The 19,488-nt window shown below is 40.7% G+C and overlaps 1 protein-coding gene across 1 annotated transcript in view; it reads left to right on the top strand.

Moving 5' to 3' along the window:
- Positions 1 to 19,488, top strand: part of SLC9A1 (solute carrier family 9 member A1) — a 65,761-nt gene that overhangs the window by 28,910 nt on the left and 17,363 nt on the right. The gene's annotated exons all lie outside the window — the stretch shown is intronic.

Genomic DNA, 19,488 nt, shown 5'->3' with positions numbered 1-19,488 from the left:
AGTCAACAGGGTCGCAAGAAGCGTGTGGAAAAACCAAGGCGCAAAATAACTGCCCATGAACTGAGGAAAGTCAAGCGTGCAGCTGCCAAGATGCCACTTGCCACCAGTTTGGCCATATTTCAGAGCTGCAACATCACTGGAGTGCCCAAAAGCACAAGGTGTGCAATACTCAGAGACATGGCCAAGGTAAGAAAGGCTGAAAGACGACCACCACTGAACAAGACACACAAGCTGAAACGTCAATACTGGGCCAAGAAATATCTCAAGACTGATTTTTCTAAGGTTTTATGGACTGATGAAATGAGAGTGAGTCTTGATGGGCCAGATGGATGGGCCCGTGGCTGGATTGGTAAAGGGCAGAGAGCTCCAGTCCGACTCAGACGCCAGTAAGGTGGAGGTGGAGTACTGGTTTGGGCTGGTATCATCAAAGATGAGCTTTGGGGCCTTTTCGGGTTGAGGATGGAGTCAAGCTCAACTCCCAGTCCTACTGTCAGTTTCTGGAAGACACCTTCTTCAAGCAGTGGTACAGGAAGAAGTCTGCATCCTTCAAGAAAAACATGATTTTCATGCAGGACAATGCTCCATCACACGCGTCCAAGTACTCCACAGCGTGGCTGGCAAGAAAGGGTATAAAAGAAGAAAATCTAATGACATGGCCTCCTTGTTCACCTGATCTGAACCCCATTGAGAACCTGTGGTCCATCATCAAATGTGAGATTTACAAGGAGGGAAAACAGTACACCTCTCTGAACAGTGTCTGGGAGGTTGTGGTTGCTTCTGCACGCAATGTTGATGGTGAACAGATCAAAACACTGACAGAATCCATGGATGGCAAGCTTTTGAGTGTCCTTGCAAAGAAAGGTGGCTATATTAGTCACTGATTTGTTTTTGTTTTGTTTTTGAATGTCAGAAATGTATATTTGTGAATGTTGAGATGTTATATTGGTTTCACTGGTAAAAATAAATAATTGAAATGGGTATATATTTGTTTTTTGTTAAGTTGCCTAATAATTATGCACAGTAATAGTCACCTGCACACACAGATATCCCCCTAAAATAGCTAAAACTAAAAACAAACTAAAAAATACTTCCAAAAATATTCAGCTTTGATATTAATGAGTTTTTTGGGTTCATTGAGAACATGGTTGTTGTTCAATAATAAAATTAATCCTCAAAAATACAACTTGCCTAATAATTCTGCACTCCCTGTATGTATAGATATAGATATATGTGTGTATGTATATATATATTATATATTATATATTAGAACGATCATATATGAACTCCCTGTGGATCTTGCCAAGATACTTTAATATATAGGTTAGTATACAGGTGAAAAGGTGATCCACTTATGGAAAATCATTCTCTCAAACATCCATTGTTGCAGCATAGGTTACACTAGTGATACTTCCAATCACTTTGGGAAGCATCACTATTCTTGACCTCACTATGGCACACTATTAATGTGTCAATGAGATGTTGGATTTTCTGTACTAAAATTAGTAGCTGGGAGAGAACAAATAGAAAGAAAGAAAGACCTACATGAGCTTGGTCACCTGACCCCTGGTCACCATATTAGTTTGATGACAAGTCACCACATTCCCTCACTTTTTCTTCTTATGTTGAGCACATTTAAAAATAATTATAGTGAGAATAGTCAAATAGGGGTTGCATCACCCCACATTCCCCCAACAGGACAAATTAGACCTCCATTCTGGATATCCTGGGAATGTATTACTCTTCATTTTCACAATTCCGCTAATGGTCCTGGTAAAGAAGAATCACTGAGAGAGGTTTTGTAAGCAGTTGTTAAACTGGCTTAGGCCTCTGTAGGAAGAACAAAAAAAACTAAGCTTTCTCAAGCATCTTGCAACTGGATCTTGAGCTGTTGACTTATAGGATGAGCAAGTGGAAGCTTATTATTCCCTGCTTTGAATATGAAAGCCGATGTTTTCATGAAGCGTTTACAAAGTTGTATGCTAACAGTTAAAATAACAGTGTTAAACTGTATACATGAAAAAGTTAGTGTGCGGAAGGAGATGGCAGCATGAAATACAACCCAAAAAATATACATTTAAATTTTTATTTATTTTTTGTTAAATCAGGATTCACATTAAAGACTGCGTTGTTCAAGTGAATTCAGTATCAAGATCTAGTCTAGCATGGTGAGAGTTTATGGGTCTATAGAGTTACTGTAGGATTAAAGTAGGGATCGACCGATTATCGATTTTGCCGATTTTCTGAATTTATTTATTTTCTGACATATGGTGGCAGTACGTATGGGTTGTGCTTTCTAATTGGGACAAGTATCTGCAAGATAGGTAATTAAGAAAAGTACCTCCCCTTTACCCTACAAAGGGCTTCCTCCGGCAAACCCACCTCAGTTCTTCCTTGTCCCAGCGTCAAGCGTCTGTTTAAAGTGAGGCATACTGGTTCGTGTCTGGTGGAAGCCCGATTGCCGCCCGGGTGGCATGGCTCCTTCCATGGAGGTTCCGGAGCCCTTTTTGTTTAACTTTGTGCCCAGTATGGACGGGCCGGGGGATGCCTTGATTATGTTCCATGCGCACAGCGGTGGAACGCACGCCCGGGTGGTGTTGCGTTCCACTGAAGTTCCGGGTGCGCTATTGCGCATGCGCAAACCGGAACTTCTGGGAAACTGCTGAGTGCGGATAACTGTGCTGTTCCCTCTGGCAGCAGGAAGATTATCAGAAGGGTTCCCTGTGTCACCAACCCCCCCAAACGGCTCACAGGTTTGCAAGGTAAGATTAGCTGATCTGTGCTCTGAAAATCTGTTCTGATTAAAATTGCAAATTATGGATGGAATTTTTTTGCAGAAAGTGGACTGTATGTGCAAAATGGACTGTTTGTTCACCGTGGAATGCCTCTGCTATACAAGGCTTTTGCTTATTGTATCTGTGCTACTCCCTTTAATATGGTTCTGGGGTTTATAAATAGGACCAAGGTGCTGCAATTTCTTGGGTAAAATTAAGCAGAGAATATGCAATGATTCCTATCTTTGAATTCTTATAGAGAATTAAATAGTATCAGCTGTGTTGCCTGAGATGTTCCGCAGAGACAGAAGACAAGCGTCCTTCGATTACTTCTAATGTCTGGCATATGTTTATCTACCTCTTCTTAAGACATATCTCTTTCATCATACTGTGTGGAGTTGGTTCCCACCTGATGTACTGAGAAGGTTCATTAGGAATGAATCGGTCATGGGGCAGGATAAATCTGCTAAACTTTAATGAGGGTTATCTGTTCCTCAAACCCCATATCTTTCTTATATGCAGAAATGGGAACACTCTGTGTAATAAGCCTTTCTTGCCCGGCGTTTAATGTTGCCATCAAATGGGTAAATGTTACACCTCCAGGTACACTGGAAATCCATAAAATTCTGAAAAAGCTGCTTTAATAACCCTTTCGTCAAGAAGGCTGAGACCTCTTGCAGATGATCTTTCCAGACTGCTGGTTTTTGGTATGGGTCTTTGCTGGCAGGTGCAGCAGTGCCTAAAACTTATAACGTTTACAATCATTAATGAAGGTTATTTAAGTCTCCTGATAAGCAGCTGGTCAGTTTTCTGTTTTATTTGTGATTGTCACATACTTTATATGGATTTGACTAATAAAATTTGACAATGTCGGCAAAGATCATGGGTTGATCTGCTGTTTCCCTTATATCCTGTTGGCTTAAGCTTGGACGGTAGATCAGCGTCCTTTTCAAACCCCTGTTTGCTCCCATTAGGGAAAGGGGTATCTTTTATATCCTATGTCGGAAAAGAAAAAAAGCTCTGCCTCAAGACAAGCAGAACTAGGTCCGACATGGATAGGTGTTTCGGACGCCAAGAAGCTTGGAGGTGTAATCCCGCATTTCTATACTAAGTGTGGGTTGCTCAGTTGGTTAAGACCTTGTTCAACCCTTGGAGTTTCACAGGTTCATTTCCCCTGCAGGGTTGACTTATCCCTTCATCCCTTTGAGGTAGATGACTGGAGTACCATTCAATGGAGTCTCTTAACATTCCCAGCATTTGGGAACCAGTATATATCTGAATGTCTCTTGCCTGGCGTTTAAGTAGAACCCACTTGCAATCCCTGGTTTCTTGATCTAGTTAAAGAGGGCACCGCTTGCTCTTTTCAAATCTGCCCAATCCATACTCTTCCGAATATCTGATACTATATTTACAGAAACTGTGTTCCTGTTGGGTTCAAGGAGTTTGAGATATGGTTCTGTGAACCACAAAGTTTGTTGGGTTCCTCAGGAATCTTCTGGTTTTCAAACTCGGATCATTCCTTTTAACCGGTTATGAATTTAAAGTATTGGTTCCTCTCCTGAGAAGCTTCTGCTTCTGTAACTCTGATTCTGCAGAAAGGAATTTCATGGTGTATATAGATCAGAGATATATTCCCACATATCCCTATTGCGGCCCCTCAAAATGTTTTCTGAAAATACGCTATAAGTGGATTGAAGAGATTTCATTGCTCTTAAAAGCACTCCCTTACCAGCATATTTTAGGGAATGAGGCATTCCCTACTTAGGCGTTTAGCTACTTTTCAGGATGGTTGCCCTTTAAGTATGTTCAGGTAGCTAGCAGAGCGCTACAGCAACACGGTTGGATACAGAGACTATAATATATTTTCTTCTTCTCCAGGAAATGTTTTTTGGGGGGGGGGCGGGCTTTGTGTAACCTTAAAATGTTTCCTCTGCATCTACTGCACTCATGAAGGAAAGGTCAAATTCCTAATAAAGTGACAATTCCTCCATAAGATCAGAAAAGGAAATTGCTGGGATGTCTGACTTCTTCAATTCTTGCAGTCAACTGGGCAAAATCTGGATTTGGCCGCTACAGTGGATAATTCTCTCCTCTGGGTCAAAGTGTGGAAATCTTGCATTTCTGTCTCCTAGACTCTCTTCGAAAAAAGCGGAAGATCAGCTAAACTGGTGGACAACATCAAGTTTTTTCCAACAAGTCTGTCCTTTCAGCCTGTAGAAGGAGTGATTTTCCCCGCAGAATGCATCTAACTCACACTGGGGCGCTCATCTAAATTCTCTATTGTGCCAGCGTTCTTGGTCCTAAGAAAGTCCTCAGAGCTCTTAAGGCAGTTATTTACTCCCCTCACCGATTCAGATCTTAATTGATTGAGGGACCTATTACAATGCCGTTGGACCACGACACAGTTTCCCTCACATCAACAGACAGGGTGGTGCCAGAGGCAAGGTCTGTTTCAGCTATGTACCAAGACGGTGTACTGGGTTCAGGATCTCTGGGAGGTCCTCTCTATATTCCACTCATGATGTGTCGACCGTGTCATCACCTACAACCTCAGCACAAGAAATTGGGATCAAGAGTAATGGTCTATGGATCCGATCATGTTCACGGTCTACAGCGCGATTTGGAGTGCCTGGATAGACCTTATGGCAAAGAGGGAGAACATGAAGATTCTCAGGTTGGACTCTCTATACACGACAGTTCACGTTGAATAGTTAGTCGATCTATCTAAGGGTATTTCTCCGGGCTTGCATTTTTTCTCCTGTAGACTGTTCTTCAAACGAGAACAGAGCAGTGGTTCTTCCAATCTTTCCATACTGGCCAAACACAAGCCAGTTTTCGGCATTGGTGGAGATGCCTTTCAAGTTTGGAGATCTTCCGATATCGAAAACACTTTGGAAGACAGGATATCCTGCTGGAAGTGTTGAATAGGTTCTTATTGACGGTATGACAACTGCATGGTGGATCCTTCATCATGAGTCAGAGTCCACTTGTTGCTTATAATCTTCTAGTCGTTCCGGCTCTAACCTTTACATGAGGATTTGGGTAGAGTTTCTACATTGTTGTAAGGAACGTCATTGTCTAATAGTTCATTTGTCCGGTTGGTTAAAATTTACACTTCCTGCAGGAGATTTCCACAGGTTGGGCGTTTCCACGTTAAGACCAACTTGTATTCCAGGAGTTCTTTCTGAGAAGGGATTGGTCTTCGTATATACTGGTTAGAAGTTACTTTAAAGCAATGGGCTTCTTAGGCCACCCAGGAAGTTCTGTTTCACTCTTGGGATCTTTTTTCAGTCTGTCCCCTTTTACTTTAGAGGTGGATCCTTTTTAATATGCTAAAGCTTAACCAGCATTCTTAAGGGCCATTACATCTGCCAAGCGAGTAAGCGAGCTTCAGGATATATCTTCTTCAGTGGAATTTCTTATATTCCATCAGGGTGAAAGTTGTGTTTCATCCTAAAACTTCAATTCTTCCAGAGTTATCTTGTAGAGCTGTTAATCAGCTCATCCTTCTGTAATTATGCCACCTCCCCGCTGGAACTAGATGGCATATTCTAGAGTTTAAAAAAAGGGCATTTCATATGTACCTATCGATATCAGCCGAATTCAGAAGATCAGATCACCCGTTTTCAACTTCTAGGAAAGTTTAGGGGGAATGAAGTTTCTCCTAATTCATTTTTTTTTTTTTTTTTTTTTCGTCAATCATAATGACCTATGCTTCCGTAGTTTTGATTTGCCAGCATTTTTCTCGGTGTATTACACAAAGGCAATGGCCACTTCGTGGGCAGAGAAAGCTCTTGCTTCACCCGAAGTAATCAGCTGCTTCTTGGTCAGCTTTTAGCACCTTACAAAATATCAGGCATTTTCAGGCTAGATGTACTCTCTGCCTCTAAAATTGCATAGGTACTTAAAGCTGTTTAGGCATAAGGCCCACCCGATTGGGGATCTTGCTAAAACCCATATGTACTGCCACCAAATGTCAGAAAAAACAGAAATTTTTACTCACTGTAAATTATTTATTTTTTTTTTTTTTTATGGTGGCAGTACAAATCTCCCTCCCTCTAAATTAAAATTTTGCTTACAGTGTGTGTGGCTTAGGGGTGTGTTCTTGCTACGACTGAGGTGGATTTACCGAGAGAAGCCCTTTATATGGGTAAAGGGGAGGGACGAGAGGGACTCTTCTTAATTGCCTATCTTGCAGATGCTTGTCCCAATTTGGAAGCACAACCCATATGTAGTGCCACCATATTAAGAAAAAAAATTTTTTACGGTGAGTAAAAATTTCTGTTTTTGTAAGTATCGATATTGGCCGGCTATACCGATAAGCAGCCGCCTTAAGGTGCACCGGCTGGGGGTGTGCTAGATTGGAGTGACCGGCAGGAGGTGGGTGCACAGCACTCCCTCCTGCCAGGCACGCTGTGTAGCGTGGCCGAGTGGAGCAGAGCGCACCGCGGTAAAGGAACCTATGAACCACTAAGAGCACTTCCTGTCAGTCCGGCCGGGTGCGCACTGCTCCGCTCGGCTACGCTACCTGGAGACACACCGGGGAGCGGGCACCAAGGGGAAAGGGGGGGGGGGCACTAAGGTAGGGGGGTGGGGGTGGTAAGGAACGCTATGGGGGAGGGGAGGTGGTAAGGAACACTATGGGACAGGGTAGGGGGAGAAAGAACACTAGGTGGGAGGGAGGACACTAAGGCACAGGGAAGGGAAAAGGAACACTGGGGTAGTGGGGGAAGGGACCACTAGAAGAGAAGGGAGAGGAACATTATGGGAAATTGGGGGCACTAAAAGACTGGTATAGGGTGGGGGGAGTTACTACCGCACATATTTATACACAAACACACTGCATCCATTACATAAACAAGCACACTGCATCCACTACCCACATTGCATCCACTACCCACACACCCACACACACACACACACACACTCTATTTACTAATCCAATACTCACTGCATCCACTACACACACACAAATATTCTTAAAAAAAATCTGACTGGCATGTATATTTTGTGCATTTACCACTTAATAAAAAAAACGACTTGCAAAAAAAGAAATACGCTAAATATACAGAATACCGGTAAGCCATCGGCCTGCAAGTTCACAGATTATCAGTATCGGCTCTAAAAAATTAATATCGGTCGATCCCTAGATTTACTGTATATACTCGAGTATAAGTCGAGTTTTTCAGCACATTTTTTTTTGTGCTGAAAAACCCCAACTCGACTTATACACGAGTCAATTGTCTGTATTATGGCAACAGCTGTTACTTACCTTTCCTGCAGTTCCTGTCAGCTCCCTTCTCTCTCCTCCGGTCTGTGCAGCTCCCACTGTAAATCTCGCGAGAGCCGCGGGGTCACCGCACCCGTGGCAACGCTCCGCACGGCCGCAAGAGTTACAGTGGGAGCTGCACAGACCGGAGGAGAGAGAAGGGAGCTGCTGGAAAGGTAACCGCTTCCTGCCAGCCCCCTCCTACACAGCCCATCCACTGGACCACCAGGGAGTGAGAGCCCCCCTCCCTGGCCAGCTAACAAGCAGGAAGGGGGGGACGAAAATAAATAACATTAAAATTTAAATAAAACATAAAAATATTAATATTTTTGTAAAAAATTATAATGTAAAAATAAAATATTAAAAATATAACAAAAAAAATTAAAATAATAATAAAAATGCCCACCCCCACCAAGGCTCTGCATCACACACACACTGCATTCATACACACACACTGCATTCATACACACACACTGCATTCATACATGCGCACACACACACACACACACACACACACTGCATTCATGCACACACACACTATATTCATGCACACACACACACTGCATTCATGCACACACACACTGCATTCATGCACACACACACTGCATTCATGCACACACACTGCATTCATGCACACACACACTGCATTCATGCACACACACACTGCATTCATGCACACACACACTGCATTCATGCACACACACACTGCATTCATGCACACACACACTGCATTCATATACACACACACACACACACACACACACTGCATTCATACACACTGCATTCATTATATACACACAATGTAAATACATATTCAATTAATATAATTTTTTGGGGATATAATTTTATTTAGAAATTTACCAATAGCTGCTGCATTTCCCACCCTAGTCTTATATTCGAGTCAATAAGTTTTCCCATTTTTGGGGGGTAAAATTAGGGGTCTCGACTTATATTCGGGTCGACTTATACTCGAGTATATACGGTAAGTATGTAGTCTGGAGTTAGGTCAGGTGTAAATTAAATATTCTATCCACCCCAAACACATTGCATAATTGTCTGTATTTACATTTTGCATTCTACGAAGAAGTAAGTAGAAGTTTAGATCAGGGTGTTGCAGTGGTTGTGATCTATTAGGATTTTGCCAAGGCATTTGATACAGTTCCACACAATAGATTAGTGTTTTTAAACTCAAAGAAATCGGTCTAGATAAAAATTCTTGTTCTTGGGTAGAACATTGGCATAAGGATAGAGTACAAAGCATTCTCATTAATGGTGCATTTTTAAGCTGGACAGAGTTGGCAAGTGTACCTCAGAGTTCTGTTTTGGGACCCCTTATATTTAACATGTTTATAAATGATCTTGAAAAAAACATTGAAAGTCATGTTTCAGTTTTTGCAGATGACACAAAACTCTGTAAAGTAATACAATGTGAGCAAGATATTACTTTGCTGCAGATTGATTTAGTTAGGCTGGGGGACTGGGCACTCATGACAGATGAAATTTATTGTAGAAAAATGCAAAGTTATGCACTTTGGCGTAAAGAATGCATAAGCAACTTGTACCCCTAATGGAAGCGATTTAAGGATAACACACGAGATGGACTTGGGAATTGTTATAGATAGCAAACTATGCAACAATGTGCCATGTCAATCAGCAGTGGCTAAGGCTAGTAAGATATTGTCATGCATGAAAAAAGGGCATTATTTCTCGGGATGCCTCTTTATAAATCGGTGGTAAGACCACATATTGAATTTGCAGTGTAATTTTGGGCACCTGTTCTAAAGAAGGATATTGCAACACTAGAAAAAGTGCAGAGGCAGCTACAAAATTAATAAAAGGAATGGAACATTTTAGCTATGAAAAAAAGTTAATAAATTTAAACCTCTTTAGATTAGAAAAACGTTGCCTCAGAGGGGATATGATAACATTATACAAATATATCCGGGGTCAATACAAATGATTGTGTGGAAATCTATTCACAAACCGGACTTTACATAGGACATGAGGTCATGCGTTTAGACTGGAAGAAAGAAGATTTAGTCGAAAGTAAAGGAAAGGCAATTTTTTTTAATTTATTTTTTTACCAAAAGAATAAGGATGTGGAATTCTCTGCCTGAAGAAGTGGTTTAATCAGAGTCCGTACATATGTTTAAACAGCAACTAGATGCATCGAAACGGGTGGGTGTACCAGCGCTAATGTGAAAACCAAAATGAATATATACCAATTGGATAAAATATAATACAATTAAAGCTGCTAAAACACCAAAATCTTATCTTTAAAACAAAAGAATGAAATACAGGGTGATGGTGAAGCGCTATATTTGAATAAAATGGAGATAATACTAGAGATGAGTGAATATACCTGAATAAAATATTTTTTCTTGAAACCTTAAAGGGACACTCCAGGCACCCAGACCACTTCTGCTCATTGGAGTGGTCTGGGTGCCAACTCCCACTACCCTTAACCCTGCATGTGTAATTATTGCAGTTTTTCATAAACTGCAATATTTACATTGCAGGGTTAACTCCACCTCTAGTGGCTGTCTATTAGACAGCCACTAGAGGTCACTTCCTGGGTTCTAGCACAGGTTTCCTGTGCTAGAGCGTCGCTGGACGTCCTCACGCTTTGTGAGGACCTCCAGCGTCGCTCAAAACCCCATAGGAAAGCATTGAAATGATTTTTCAATGCTTTACTATGGGGAGACGTAATGCGCATGCGCGGCATTTCCGCGCATGCGCATTAGGTCTCCTCGGCCGGTGAGCGAGATTAGTCTCGCCCACCGGCCGACGTAATCATTAGGAGGAGCGTCGCGGAGGCGGAGACAGCGGCGAGGGACATCACCGCTGTCCCAGGTAAGTGACTGAAGGGGTTTTCACCCCTTCAGTAACCGGGCATTGGTGGGTGGGAGGGAGAGGGACCCTCCAGTGCCAGAAAAACGGATCGTTTTTCTGGCACTGGAGTTTCCCTTTAACCTTGATATAAGTTTCCTTAAAAGTATAAACATAAAAAATATATCAGTGTAAAACTGTAAAATACACAATAAAATATATACATAAGATTATTCCCACTCACACTCTGTAGAGCCAAAAGATTTTAGCTCAGTTCTTGCGCATGTAGGGTCCGTAAAGGCGACCCTCTCCCTTCTTGGGAACCTTTATTCTTCCTATTTTCGATCTAGGATATAGAGCATATATAGTGCAGTACCTTTAGTAAATATCTTATAATTGATAAAATACAGAATGGGGTACTCACAAAACCAGAGCCTTCATAATAGGCTCAATGGAACAGCATATGTGGTTAAGGACCACAATCCTTCTTTCTTGTAGCAGGAAAAGATCCTGCTACAAGAAAGAAGGATTGTGGTCCTTAACCACATATGCTGTTCCATTGAGCCTATTCTGAAGGCTCTGGGTTTGTGAGTACCCCATTCTGTATTTTATCAATTATAAGATATTTACTAAAGGTACTGCACTATATATGCTCTATATCCTAGATCGAAAATAGGAAGAATAAAGGTTCCCAAGAAGGGAGAGGGTCGCCTTTACGGACCCTACATGCGCAAGAACTGAGCTAAAATCTTTTGGCTCTACAGAGTGTGAGTGGGAATAATCTTATGTATATATTTTATTGTGTATTTTGCAACTAGATGCATACTTGCAAAAACAGAATATTCATTGATATCATTTTTCAACTGTGAGGTAATAGCTTCTTGATCCAACAATAAATCTGACTGCCATTATGGGGTCAAGAGGGAATTTTTTTCCTTGTTTGTTGCAAAATTGGAAGTGCTTCAAACTGGTTTTTTTTTGCCTTTTTTTGGCTCAACCGCAAAAAACAAATGTGAGGAAGGCTGAACTTGATGGACATGTGTCTCTTTTCAGCGTATGTAACATTTGCCTACTCTTTTCTACTCTTGGTGCCATTCAGTTAGAGCTGGTGTTGAGAGAGATTTATTTTAATTCATATTGTGTGTTTTCATTCACCAGTGACAAATAGAAACACTGATCCCTCTTAATGTGTTATATTTATTTTAAATGTCTGACGTGTTGGAGCCATTAATAAGTTGTGTTATTATCTGGTGATGATGTGAGGGCTATGAAGCATTGAGGGTTAATTTCAGGACACTCACTACAAATGTAGGGGTGTGTTAAAGTGTCAAAACAGGTCTGATTATAGTGTTGTTTTTAGCATGTCTGACTTTTCAGAATTTTAATTTAGATATCTGCATGGTAAGCAAGCCACAATCTAATTACTAAACTCCTTTTAAAGGAACAGTTTAACATAAAAATACAAAAGTGTTTCTAGTGTTAGACTATTCTCCTTGCTATTTAGATGTTTGGCCCCTTTGTAATAGAAACAAAACAAATGTAGCCTTCTCTGTGCTAGGCTCATCTTGGCCACTGCTTCTTGCTTTTGAGATCCTAAGTGATGATTTTAGCCAATCCAGTGCTTTCCCATAGTGAAGCATTGGGAGGTTACTATGCATGCTCACCAGTTGGTATTATCTGGTTTTAGTCAAGAGTATAAGAAGCAATCTTAGTGGCTGTCTGAGTTTCAGCCACTAGAGGTGTCCTTATAACTCAATTAACCCCTTAAGGACGGCGAGTGTGCTATGCCATCCTTTGGGACCTGGCTCTAAACGCCGGGGGGCGGCATAGCACGTCCCCGCCGTCCTTCCCACTTACCCGGTCGCCGGCGATTGCGGTGTGAGGACTCGCCTAGCAGCCCAGGGAGTCCCCCTCCTTTCTTTCAGGCCCTCCTGGGCCATGTGATCGCGAGGTCCTACTAAAAAGGTTAACAGTTTTTTTAATATTCACTTATATATACTTAGTATATATAATATATATATATATATATATATATATATATATATAATATATGATCTAAGTATATATACACATACATAGTCTAAGTGTATTTTAATATATATAATTGTGTGTATATATTTATATATAATATATAAAATAAATATATTTAAATACATTTAAAAATAATAAAAAATACACGTGTAACTTTGTTCTAACTGTATTTTAAAATGAATATATAGAAATCAAAATACCGGCACTCAAAGTTTTCCAGAAGATAACTTCTCCATTTATTGCGGGAAGAAAAATTGGAAAAAAAAAAATATTTTTCTTCCGCAATAAATGGAGAAGTTATCTTCTGGAAAACCTTGAGTGCCGGTATTTTCACTTTGTTTATGATTAAGCCACCAGAGCACCAGGTACTATTTTTTCTTTTATTAGTTGGAGTGCAGGGGTATTTTGTATTTTTATATTTCTACGTATATATATTTATGTAAGAATTTTACATAATTACGTCATTTTATTCATTACAATTAGCAGGACCTGCCTGACAACCCAGGCCGAAAGTATAGGGGATTTAATTTAAATGAGTTTTTAATTCAAATGAGTTTTTTTGCATTTTTTACACACAAACAAATATTAACACTAACAAAGACTAGACATACCCCATTTGCAATTCCTTGTGTTGTCTACTATTGCAAATGGTATTCCATCATGGGGGTAATTCTTATTCCTGGGCTACCATACGATCTCAAAGGCAACGTAACCAATATGGCGAATTTCAATGTGAAAAAACTGAAAAATGTAACATGCTATATTTGACCCTGTAACTTCCCAAAACACCATAAAACCTGTACATAGGGGGTAATGTTTTACACGTGAGACATCGCTGAATACAAATGTGTATTTTATTGCAGTAAAAGCAAACCATATTATGACATTCACAGTTCAAATGTCACGTAGAACTAAGAAAATTTTTAAAAAATCTTATTTTCTCCCATTTTTTAAAATATTTTATTCATATTAAATTGTTTCATAGCTAAATATTTGATGTTAAATGAAAGCCCTGTTCCCCTTGAATAAAATGATATACAATAAGTGTGGGTGCACATAATATGAAAGAGGCGAATTACGCCTGAACGGACATATATATAGCGCAAATTCAAGTTTTTGTTTACGTTTTGTTTTGATCACAACATGTACATTTGGCTCAGTCCTAAAGGGGGTTTAAACTGTGCATTTTTTTAAAAAGAGTGTGTTTACAATTGAGAAACCGCAAGAGCAGTCTTTTTCCATCAGAACCACTACATTAAAGGACCACTATAGGCACCCAGACCACTTCAACTCAATTAAGTGGTCTGAGTGCCAGGTCCCCCCTCGTTTTAACCCTGCAGCTGAAAACATATTACATTGCAGGGTTAATCCAGCCTCTAGTGGCTGTCTCCCTGACAAAAGGTAAAAGGGTCATGTTGTGAGTTGAGATGTAACCATCGATGCTCTTTTATACAAGGTACTTAGACAGTCCAGGAGCGTACAATCTAAGGATATGACTAGAGGTAGGGGACTAGAGGTAGCAGGGAGAATGGGGAAGTGATGGCCAAAGGAAGTGGAGACTTACAGCTGCTGGTAAAAGGTAAAGGTAATGCTCATCTAGCGATTTGAGATTGCATTAAATTAAAATAGTAAGAACCTGGGTGGGTGGGAAGTGCTTGGAAAAAGGAGATTCAGTATTGCTTGGTTCTGGGATAGATATGAGACCACTTTTATGATGGTGTTTACAGCTAGGAAGAGCAAAGGATGAAGATAGGACGTGGGTAAGTCATGTGTAACTTTTGAGCTATCACTCATTTCCAGACGCTTGTGAACGTATGTAGCTGCCGGTTTTAGTATTCGTTATTTATCACACCTTGTATTTATCTTTTTAAGTCATGTGTAATATGCATCTGGTACATTTAGATATTGTATAAAGCATGGCTTGACAATTTTGTTTAGAATCTAGGAGCATTTAAAAAAAAAAAAAAAAAAAAACTAATTTAAAGTTTAATTTTCAATGAGAAAAATATGATTCTTAAGGGGCACTGTAGACACCAGAAACACTACAGCTTAATGTAGTTCTAGTGTCTATAGCCTGTACCTGCAGACCTTTCAATGTAAATGCTGCCTTTTTAGTGAAAAGGCAGCGTTTACATTGCTGCCTAGTAAGTCATTCAGATGGCCACTAGAGTCCTTGGGCAGCACTATGCAGCACCTGCGTTCAGAGTCTCCACGTTCTGTATGGAGGCGCTGAATGTTCCTTATAAAGATGCATTGATTCAATGCATCTCTATGAGGAGATGCTGATTGGCACACTGTTTTGCTGTGCATGCGCAATATCCTCCCTTAGCTGAGCTCATAAAGCCGGTACTTAAATACACTCTTACTTTCTGACACACACACTCTCTTTCTCTCTTTCTCTTTCTCTCTGACTCTCTGACTCTCTGACTCTCTGTCTCTCTCTCTGTCTCTCTCTCTGTCTCTCTCTCTCTCTGTCTCTCTCTCTCTCTCTGTCTCTCTCTCTGTCTCTGTCTCTCTCTCTCTGTCTCTCTCTCTCTGTCTCTCTCTCTCTGTCTCTCTCTCTCTGTCTCTCTCTCTCTCTGTCTCTCTCTGTCTCTGTCTCTCTGTCTCTGTCTCTCTGTCTCTCTGTCTCTCTCTCTGTCTCTCTCTCTCTCTGTCGCTCTCTCTCTGTCGCTCTCTCTCTGTCGCTCTCTCTCTGTCGCTCTCTCTCTGTCGCTCTCTCTCTGTCGCTCTCTCTCTGTCGCTCTCTCTCTGTCGCTCTCTCTCTCTGTCGCTCTCTCTCTCTGTCGCTCTCTCTCTCTGTCGCTCTCTCTCTCTGTCGCTCTCTCTCTCTGTCGCTCTCTCTCTCTGTCGCTCTCTCTCTCTGTCGCTCTCTCTCTCTGTCGCTCTCTCTCTCTGTCGCTCTCTCTCTCTGTCGCTCTCTCTCTCTGTCGCTCTCTCTCTCTGTCGCTCTCTCTCTCTGTCGCTCTCTCTCTCTGTCGCTCTCTCTCTCTGTCGCTCTCTCTCTCTGTCGCTCTCTGTCTCTGTCGCTCTCTGTCTCTCTCTCTCTCTCTCTCTCTCTCTCTCTGTCTCTCTCTCTCTCTGTCTCCCCCTATTTAAATCCACCCAGCCTCCCTAGCTCTATGAGAGCTGAGTGGATCTTTCCCTGGGGTCCAGTGGGGCTGCTCTCTCTTCCTGCGTGCGAAGGAGAAGTAATATACCTGCAGTTCCTCGCTGCTCCCTCGCGCTCTCTGTAGTTTTGCCGGGGCCGGAGTGAAGTCATATTCCAGCTCCCAGGGTCATTAAACCGTGTCGGGAGGGAGCTGCTGGCATTTTACTGCTCCCTCGTGTGCCGGCTCCCATGCCCCCACGGGTGGCCACCTTAAAAGGCTGACCTCCCAAGCGCCAGGGCAAAATGTTGTCGTCATGGTGACCTGTGCCTGAGACTTGTTGAGCCCTGGTATAAAGTATAATTTTTTTTGTTATAATAGATGCTGTTTGTTTATGCACTGTTACCAATTGGCACAATATGGTGAACTTGATTAATTTCTTTACATGTTCACTTTTGTGGAAGACAGTGTATTAGAGATGCGTATCACTTTTTAAGTGAACCTCCTACAAACATGTCTGATATCCTGCCAGGAATGGCTGTAGAAGGGTAGAATATGGGGGTTTTGTGAAGATGACATTTGAGTTTGTAATGTTAAACCCCAACTAAACAGTAATGCAATGTGTTGCTCTCCATGTGATGTGCAGCTTTGTGCTTTTTCGTTTAATTGTATACATGGTGCCAACAAAATTCCACAGAGCTGGATACATTAAACAAAAATTAGGACGAAAACTTGATTCCTCATACAGAAATAAACTAGCGCACTAGAGTTTTTATACCTTGCATTCTAAAAGATCTGCAGCAATATCCCTTCATTCAGCCTGAACCATTTTCTTTTTTCCCCCCTGTAATCAGACAGTGGCCTGACCTGACACAATGTCCCCTGTTCTGCAACATCTATTTATCTCTCTGCTTTCAAATCACATGGAGAGTTTGGGATCTGACACAATACTTTATTATTGGATCAGGCAAATAATTGTGTGGTGGCCATTGGTGTAAGGCATTATCTCACCCAGGGCTTTACCCAGGACAGGTGTACATGTTTAGCCTGTCAAGGTGTATATCTGATCTTATCTAGTGTCGGTCTCAAGGTGACTTTAAAACTGCAGCTGTGGCACTGGTCTGATTGCAACCTTTTCACCCTATCACCCTTTCCTCTCAGAACATGAGACTCACAGAAATGTGCAGCTGTCTACTCATTGAAAGTGTGACAGTGCTAGACTTTTGTTGTTCTGAACCGCTAAGTTCACTAAATATAATTACTCTCGAGAAATCCTTTTTGAAGTATGCACTCTACAAAACATACAGGTTTATACAGGTTGGCAAACAAATAGTAATTACGCTTCTGAAGATAATTGTTTTGAATGGTGCCTATATGATTTAGTAATTCACAAGTAAATAATGGAGTGGGGAGTTTTGCATGTGGGTATACCCTGTGCAGATATTTGAGTTGTATGCAATATAATTGCAGATCTTTTGCCTAATTCCTTAACTTAAAAATAGGGGTCTAGCCATTACGTGTAGCTTTGTTTTTTGCAATACTGTATGCAACCATTATATTATTAGGTTCTATGGTCGGGGCAGTGTTTAGGGTACCCCATGTGACCAATGACATGAATAGGGCAGAGGAGCAAAGTTTCGGTGAACGCCATGTAGAAATCCGAAGATGAAACCATTGTTTTATTTGTGGGGTTTTTTTTGTTTTTTTTTAAACAGTTGCTAACATTATGGATATAAGAAACTGGAATACTAGCGCTTGTGCAATGGCTGCTTGGACTTCCCAAACCAGTGTCTCTTCCGCCTGGATGTAGATAAATGTTAAAGGGGCATGTAGGGAAGCAGCGCCTTCAGTAATGTAAATTTTCTGGAACTTAAACTACGCTCCAAATGTATTTGCTTGGACGTTATGATCCCAGTCTATGGATATGCTGACATAGGTCCTCTTCCTCTGTTAGGAGATATCCTCAGGCCTGTCAGCAATTACCAGTTGCTGGGGATGTTTTCTTTCAGTGTGTTGTATTTCAGCAGCAAAGGTACACCAGCAGAGAAATATAAAAACAAAAAATAGTGCTCTCTATATGGATAAATAGGAAAAGAAAAGAATAAAAGGAGAGCAAAGTGAAGTTTTGTTCAATCCTATAATGATTAGGTGTTCTCTTCCCCACCTAGGTAATTGAAGTTTGGGATCCTCCAGGTAAAATCGGAGATAAAATCAGGAAGGTCCAAATAATGTAAAAACTAGTTTTATTAGTAAACAAAATAATCAATAATATAATGTAAAACACAGACACGTTTTGCCCGCTACTAGGCTTAACACTTTGAGAAAGCCTAGTAATTATTTGTCTTATATGTTTAGACTGTGTTGTACTCAGGGAAATTCCAATAGCGGCAATGTGAGTTTCATAAAGATTGTATCTTTAAGATTTACAAATCATCAATATTAATAAAATTCTGAACCAAATGTAACCGGCCGTAAACTCAAAACTGAATGCATCCATTTTTCGTTTGCTTTTTTGCATGTGAGTTGATAAATTGAAGTACCATTTGCTAGCAGCCATTGGGCAAATGGTTAAAAACACTCTGCAATGCTAGGTTTAATTATGTGGCCACATTTAAAAATATATAATCTTGCTATGGGGATAAATAAGACCAACATGTTACCGTGAGGAATGTTGGAAATGTGCTCTGGGCATGCCTGACAGATTTACACGTGTGCATTTGGAAGATATTTTCACTTTACAACATCCTGACTGGGAGAAGAGTCTGATCAGTGTGATTCATACTGGGGTTGTTTCTGTCATTAATAGACTAGTCTGAAACTGAGCTGGGTGAGCTGAAGAAACTTCCCATAGAGGTGTACTCATTAATGCAATCTGACCAAGTTTATAATACATTTTCAAAGTTTTTCGTACTATATTTAGTTTTTTATATTTGATTTTGAAGTAAACGTATGGAATTAATAATAAAATTAAAAACTAAAAATAATTACTTAAAAACAGTGTGAAGTCGGTACACAATCCTTGCTTTTGGCAATTTAATATTTATTAATAGAGGCTAATCCAACAAATTAACAATACATATACATTTGAAATAGGCTAGTATATGTGTCTACCAAAACTAGTCATTGAATGGAAAGTTAACTAAATTAACATGGTAAAACCGGCATAGACACATGATACAGTTACCACTCCATTGATCATCAGCTGAGTGTAAGAGGGTGTGTATAGTGGAGAGAGGGTGAGGAGAGAAAATTCTAAGAGAGACAGCATGTGCTATTCACAGGGCTTTTAACAGGTTAGCCCTTCCTTCTGCTGGACACACCTCCCTCAGTCAATCTCTTTAGCAAAGTGGTCCCCAACCCAGTCCTCAGGCACCCCCGATCAGTCCTGCTTTTAGGGATTACCCTGTTGTGTCGTGTCTAAAGTGTTTTTTTTATTTTTATTTTTTTTTCTAAAACACCTTAGACTCAACTGGGTAATCCCTAAATCCTGGACTGTTGG

Source organism: Pelobates fuscus, chromosome 1 (genome assembly GCF_036172605.1).
Source record: "Pelobates fuscus isolate aPelFus1 chromosome 1, aPelFus1.pri, whole genome shotgun sequence".
NCBI lineage: Eukaryota > Metazoa > Chordata > Amphibia > Anura > Pelobatidae > Pelobates > Pelobates fuscus.
This window is presented reverse-complemented; position numbering and strand designations above follow the sequence as displayed.